This window comes from Brassica oleracea, chromosome C9 (assembly GCF_000695525.1).
Source record: "Brassica oleracea var. oleracea cultivar TO1000 chromosome C9, BOL, whole genome shotgun sequence".
Taxonomy (NCBI): domain Eukaryota; kingdom Viridiplantae; phylum Streptophyta; class Magnoliopsida; order Brassicales; family Brassicaceae; genus Brassica; species Brassica oleracea.
The window spans coordinates 38,546,460-38,554,393 of NC_027756.1; positions in this window are offsets into that span (position 1 = coordinate 38,546,460).

Consider the following 7,934-nt stretch of genomic DNA (forward strand, 5'->3'; position numbering starts at 1 on the left):
GCACGTCGGACATGCATCTCCAGAGACTGTTTCTCTTCAGGTTTAGTTTCTGACTAGCCATCCTATTATATTCTCGTCATCCCTGCTAGTACAACAACCAAATTCACTTGACATTTCATCATCCTTACCTTTATAGATTGGTTATGAAGATATTCATGGAGGAGACTATTTGGACTTCGATTACCAAATTAATAGTAACTGCTAAATGGTGTCTATACGACTCCCAAATAAAGATTAACTAGCAATGCAAATGCAAAGTGATTTCAACAGACAGCCGTTACAGACGTATACTCATATTCTTCCTCTTCATTGTTCTGATGCAAACTCTCTAACTACGATTGCTCAACAAACGACGTTCCCAGAAGACATGGTGAAGACTCAAGTTGAAGTAAAAGGCAAAGCAGGGAGAGGGAGACCTCCCAAAAACCTTAATGTTTCTGAAGCTTCTACAGCATCATCATCATCTATAACCAAAAAAAAAGCCATAAAAAAATGGTAAGTCCTAAACAAACTTCATCCTTTTCTTTACAACTATGTAAATTTCATACCAAATATGCCATTTATACGGGTTTAGTTGAAGTATCGGCCAAGTTTTATAAAATACACATATAAAATACACTTGGTGTATGCGATGATAGTTTCCATAAGTTATAATGCAATTTTAGCAATGTATTAATGACATCGAAAAAGTGCTAAAATTTGGTATGTAATAATTGATTTTATAATCTTATATGGAATCTCAATATATGTATAACCACTAAGTTAGTCTATAAAAATCAGATTTCATTTACGTTTTTGGTCGGGCGAAGTTCATTACATTGCGGTTGCACAAGACAATCATATGCCTATGGTCCATTAAGTAAAGTTCAAAATTTTTAATATCTTAATTATTAAAAGAGAAGTACCATTAAAAAATATCTCTTAGTTTTCAAAGTTATTTACACTATTACTAGGTGTCTTCCTGCACCATGTGCAGTAAAAAAATTTAAAATATTTTTTAATAGATAAATATAAATTATATTTTAAAATAAAATTTTATTAATATTGTAAATTTTATTTTTCGTATAATATTTTAATATAAATTTTATTTAATTAAACATAAAAATTATATTTAAGAATATGCATGTATATATTTGAAATTATAATCTTAGATGGATTTTTTATCTATTAATTTTAATTAAATATATTAAATAAATATGTAAAAGTTGCATAATTACCAAAAATTAAAATTAAACAATATTTATAAAATTTGTAGATATATAAGAAAATAATGATTTTATGATTAAATTTTTATAATTTTCTAATAGAATTGTATACATTTTTGAAAATTTTAGTAATAAAATTGTATAATTTAAAAATATATAATTAAATTATATTTCGAAATTAATAATGCCATATTTGAATATATTTATTGTAACGATGATTTATGAGTTATTCTCATATTCTAAAAAAATTCCAAAAATGTAAATTAAAATTAAATGTAATATATGAGTTATTACCTTATTTTAGAAAGTTTACCAAAAATATAAATTAACATTAAATGCAATTTTCCATGTCATATTAAGCTATAAGACATGTCATCAATTTCACTAGCCATGTCATATTTGTTTTGTGAATATATGAGTTATTACCTTATTTTAGAAAGTTTACCAAAAATATAAATTAACATTAAATGCAATTTTCCATGTCATATTAAGCTATAAGACATGTCATCAATTTCACTAGCCATGTCATATTTGTTTTGTGAATTGATTGTAGAAATGACACGTGGCAAAATCACTTCGCAAATATAGTCTAGGGGATGCCACTGAATAATTATGGAACTTACCTATTTTAATGCTTGTATTTTTCAGTTAGATTAATGTATTGTCCTAAAATAAATAGTATCAACTAAATAATTGTTATCGAAATTATAGCTTTCCAAAAGACACACTATTCACTTCTCTACTAAATCAATATCGAAATCATTCATTCTTATCATAGGATCAAACCAAAAATATTATGACTCCAAGTCCTATGTTATATGTGCAGTCTACATCTTTCTTTCGATTCACACATATAATTTTTAAAATCCAATGTTCAGTCACGCCACATAGAGCTAGGCCTTAATAAGTCCAATGGTATTGCATGGATATATTATTTTCCTGAATGTTATATATGCAGTCTACAACTCTTTTTATTCATATAAGTCATAAAGATATTAATTACCTTTAAAAACTATATTTTATCAGGTTTGTTGTACTTCTGATATTAGTTAGTTTTTATATCACAACATAATCTATCTCTATTATTAAAAGAGAAGTACCAATAAAAAATATCCCTTAGTTTTCAAAGTTATTTACACTATTATGCCACTGAGTAATTATGAAACTTACCTATTTTAATGCTTGTATTTTTCAGTTAGATTAATGTATTGTCCTAAAATAAATAGTATCAACTAAATAATTGTTATCGAAATTATAGCTTTCCAAAAGACACACTATTCACTTCTCTACTAAATCAATATCGAAATCATTCATTCTTATCATAGGATCAAACCAAAAATATTATGACTCCAAGTCCTATGTTATATGTGCAGTCTACATTTTTCTTTCGATTCACACATATACTTTTTAAAATCCAATGTTCAGTCGCGCCACATAGAGCTAGGCCTCAATAAGTCCAATGGTATTACATGGATATATTATTTTCATGAATGTTATATATGCAGTCTACAACTCTTTTTATTCATATAAGTTATAAAGATATTAATTACCTCTAAAAACTAAATTTTATCATGTTTGTTGTACTTCTGATATTAGTTAATTTTTACATCACAACATAATCTATTCTATTAAAACTGAAGTAGAAAATAATACTTGCATATTTTTAAGTGGTTTCTTACCGGTTTTCATTCTCTTTTTAACTAATTTTAACTACTTTATTTATTGATTTTACTAATTAATTCGACATCATTTATTACAAATCATAAAACAAAAATTACCTATTTTAAAGTATTTTACATATTCTTTTCATTTTTCACTCTTCTTAGCTACTTCGCTAATTGTATTAACTATAGTCTTTGAACATCATTTATCTTATGTGTTAAACCTAATAATTTTATAAGTTTGAATGAAATTGCTTCATTCGTGACAAGAATTCAAATCGGTTAACTATTTTTTGTATACATAATCAGTTAGACATGGACATCCAAGTCCATTCGAATATAAATCAATTTTATTTGGATATCGGGTTTCTGGATTTTAAAATTAAAATCCATTTGAGTATTATAAATTTTTGGACGGGGTTTGAGTCTCTTTCCGGGTCTGGGTAGGTTCGTAAGAAATTAAAATATCCAAATAATCTATGGATTTAAAAAAATCATTAAAATTGTATAAAAGAAAAAAAATCAAAATCAAAATTCGCGCGGGTGCGCGGGATCAGTTAGACATGGACATCCAAGTCCATTCGAATATAAATCAATTTTATTTGGATATCGGGTTTTTGTATTTTAAAATTAAAATCCATTTGAGTATTATAAATTTTTGGACGGGGTTTGAGTCTCTTTCCGGGTCTGGGTAGGTTCGTAAGAAATTAAAATATCCAAATAATCTATGGATTTAAAAAAATCATTAAAATTGTATAAAAGAAAAAAAATCAAAATCAAAATTCGCGCGGGTGCGCGGGTCAAGCTCTAGTTTGTTTTTATAATACATATACTTAATATACGTATAACCACTAAATTAGTCTATCAAAATCAGATTTCATTTACATTTTTGGTAGTTCATTACATTGCAGTTGCACAAGACAATCATATGCCTATGGCCCATTAAGTTAAGTCCAAAAATTTTGATATTTGTTTTATAATACATTTACTTAACATAAAGAGAAATTTCCTAAGATAACCATTTTTAATTTTTTTTTGTCACAAAATAGTTCTCAAATGAGGTATATGACCAAAAGAAGTTTTATTAAAGGATAAAAATACATTTACACCGTAGGATTAACTAATCTAGACTTAGAGTTAAGGGTTAAGGTGTGAGGTTTTGAAGACAAGATTTCAAAATTTTAAAAATTAAAATTAAAATTTTCAAAATAAAAAGGAATTACAAATTAAATAGTTTTGAGAACTATTTTTGTGACAAAAACTTAAGAAAATAGTTATTTGAGAGAATTGCCCTACTGTAAAAGACCTTTAAATATTTTCTGGTTTTATACCTATATAATTAAATGTTTATTAACTGAAAAATCAATAAAGTAAAACTAATTTTTTAGAAACAAAATTACAATTATGTAACATAAACTAAGTATTTAACCCTGTGTCTGGCACGGATCACTACCTTGTATTTGTTATTTACTATGTACGACATACAGTTAGGCGACCTATAACTGACATCTCCATTATTAAAAGAGAAGTACCAATAAAAAATATCCCTTAGTTTTCAAAGTTATTTACACTATTATGCCACTGAGTAATTATGAAACTTACCTATTTTAATGCTTGTATTTTTCAGTTAGATTAATGTATTGTCCTAAAATAAATAGTATCAACTAAATCATTGTTATCGAAATTATAGCTTTCCAAAAGACACGATTCACTTCTCTACTAAATCAATATCGAAATCATTCATTCTTATCGTAGGATCAAGCCAAAAATATTATGACCCCAAGTCCTATGTTATATGTGCAGTCTGCATCTTTCTTTCGATTCACACATATAATACACATATAATTTTTAAAATCCAATGTTCAGTCACGCCACATAGAACTAGGCCTCAATAAGTCCAATGGTATCGCATGGATATATTATTTTCCTGAATGTTATATATGCAGTCTACAACTCTTTTTTTTCATATGTCATAAATATATTAATTACCTCCAAAAACTATATTTTATCATGTTTGTTGTACTTCTGATATTAGTTAGTTTTTTATATCACAACATAATCTATTCTATTAAAACTGAAGTATAAAATAATACTTACATATTTTCAAGTGGTTTCTTACCGATTTTCATTCTCTTTTTAACTAATTTTAACTACTTCATTTATTGTTTTTACTAATTAATTTGACATCATTTATTACAAATCATAAAACAATAATTACCTATTTTAAAGTATTTTACATATTATTTTCATTTTTTCACTCTTCTTAGCTACTTCGCTAATTGTATTAACTATAGTCTTTGAACATCATTTATTTTATGTGTTAAACCTAATAATTTTACAAGTTTGAATGAAATTTCTTCATTCGTGACAAGAATTTAAATCGGTTAACTATTTTTTGTATACATAATCAGTTAGACATGGACATCCAAGTCCATTCGAATATAAATAAATTTTATTTGGATATCGGGTTTTTGGATTTTAAAATTAAAATTCATTTGAGTATTATCAATTTTTGGACGGGGTTTGAGTCTCTTTCCAGGTCTGGGAAGGTTCGTAAGAAAATAAAATATCCAAATAACCTATGGATTTAAAAAAAATCATTAAAATTGTATAAAAGAAAAAAAAATCAAAATCAAAACTCGCGCGGGTGCGCGGATCAAGCTCTAGTTTGTTTTTATAATACATATACTTAATATACGTATAACCACTAAATTAGTTTATAAAAATCAGATTTCATTTACATTTTTGGTAGTTCATTACATTGCAGTTGCACAATCATATGCCTATCGCCCATTAAGTTAAGTCCAAAAATTTTGATATTTGTTTTTATAATACATGTACTTAACCTAAAGAGAAATTTCCTAAGATAACCATTTTTTATATTTTTGTCACAAAAATAGTCCTCAATGAGGTAAACGACCAAAAGAAGTTTTATTAAAGGATAAAAATACATTTACACCGTAGGGTTAACTAATCTAGACTTAGAGTTTAGAGTTAAGGTGTGAGGTTTTGATGACAAGATTTCAAAATTTTAAAAATTAAAATTAAATTTTTCAAAATAAAAAGGGACTACAAATTAAATAGTTTTGAGAACTATTTTTGTGACAAAAACTTTAAAAAAATAGCTATTTGAGAGGATTACCCAAATGTAAAAGACCTTTAAATACTTTCTGGTTTTATACCTATATAATTAAATGTTTATTAACTGAAAAATCAATAAAGTAAAACTAATTTTTTAGAAACAAAATTACAATTATGTAACATAAACTAAGTATTTAACCCTGCGCCTGGCGCGGATCACTACCTAGTATTTGTTATTTACTATGTACGACATACAGTTAAGCGACCTATAACTGACATCTCCATTATTAAAAGAGAAGTACCAATAAAAAATATCCCTTAGCTTTCAAAGTTATTTACACTATTATGCCACTGAGTAATTATGGAACTTACCTACTTTAATGCTTGTATTTTTCAGTTAGATTAATGTATTGTCCTAAAATAAATAGTATCAACTAAATCATTGTTATCGAAATTATAGCTTTCCAAAAGGCATGATTCACTTCTCTACTAAATCAATATCAAAATCATTCATTCTTATCGTAGGATCAAACCAAAAATATTATGACCCCAATTCCTATGTTATATGTGCAGTCTACATCTTTCTTTCGATTCACACATATACGACACATATACTTTTTAAAATCCAATGTTCAGTCAAGCCACATAGAGCTAGGCCTCAAAAAGTCCAATGGTAATGCATGGATAAATTATTTTCCTGAATGTTATATATGCAGTTTACAACTCTTTTTTTTTCATATAAGTCATAAAGATATTAATTGCCTCTATAAACTATATTTTATCATGTTTATTGTACTTATGATATTAGTTAGTTTTTATATCAAAACATAATCTATTCTATTAAAACTGAAGTAGAAAATAATACTTGCATATTTTTAAGTGGTTTCTTACCGATTTTCATTCTCTTTTTAACTAATTTTAACTACTTCATTTATTGTTTTTACTAATTAATTCGACATCATTTATTACAAATCATAAAACAATAATTACCTATTTTAAAGTATTTTACATATTATTTTCATTTTTTCACTCTTCTTAGCTACTTCGCTAATTGTATTAACTATAGTCTATATAATTCTTTGAATTTTTTTTTAATTATAAAACTTATTTGCTGTCAATTTACTAACTCAAAAATTTTATTTGTTTAAAACTTATTTGATGTCAACTTATACCAAACATAATCTTGCGTATATAATTATTAATTATATACTTTTAAGAATAAAAATAATCAAATAATAAGAATCTAATATGAAAGGTTTACTTAGTTTAAATGAATGGAATTTTTGTTTATAAAAAACTCTGTTTTGATTTTGTAAATTAGATTTTGTTAAAAATATTTTTACGATTTTAAAACACTGGTCAAAATCTAATTAGGTAAATTACCATCAGGTACGTCACATTTTCGTTGTTGTAACGAGAGATTTAAACGGTCTCTAACATACACATCATTTTTTGGATATAGAATTAAACTCGTGATGCTAACTACATAACATCATAAAGTTGAGGGATGTTGCCATGCATAATAAATACTTCGTGTAGCTAAGTATACATTTGTTTAGTTTGCATGGTTAGCCATGTGATAACCAATACTTCATGTAGTCAGCAATCATTTTTCCAAAATAATACTTGCATATTTTTAAGTGGTTTCTTGCCAATTTTCATTCTCTTTTTAACTAATTTTAACTACTTCATTTATTGTTTTTACTAATTAATTCGACATCATTTATTACAAATCATAAAACAATAATTACCTATTTTAAAGTATTTTACATATTATTTTCATTTTTTCACTCTTCTTAGCTACTTCGCTAATTGTATTAACTATAGTCTTTGAACATCATTTATCTTATGTGTTAAACCTAATAATTTTACAAGTTTGAATGAAATTGCTTCATTCATGACAAGAATTCAAATCGGTTAACTATTTTTTTTGTGTACATAATCAGTTAGACATGGATATCCAAGTCCATTCGAATATAAATCAATT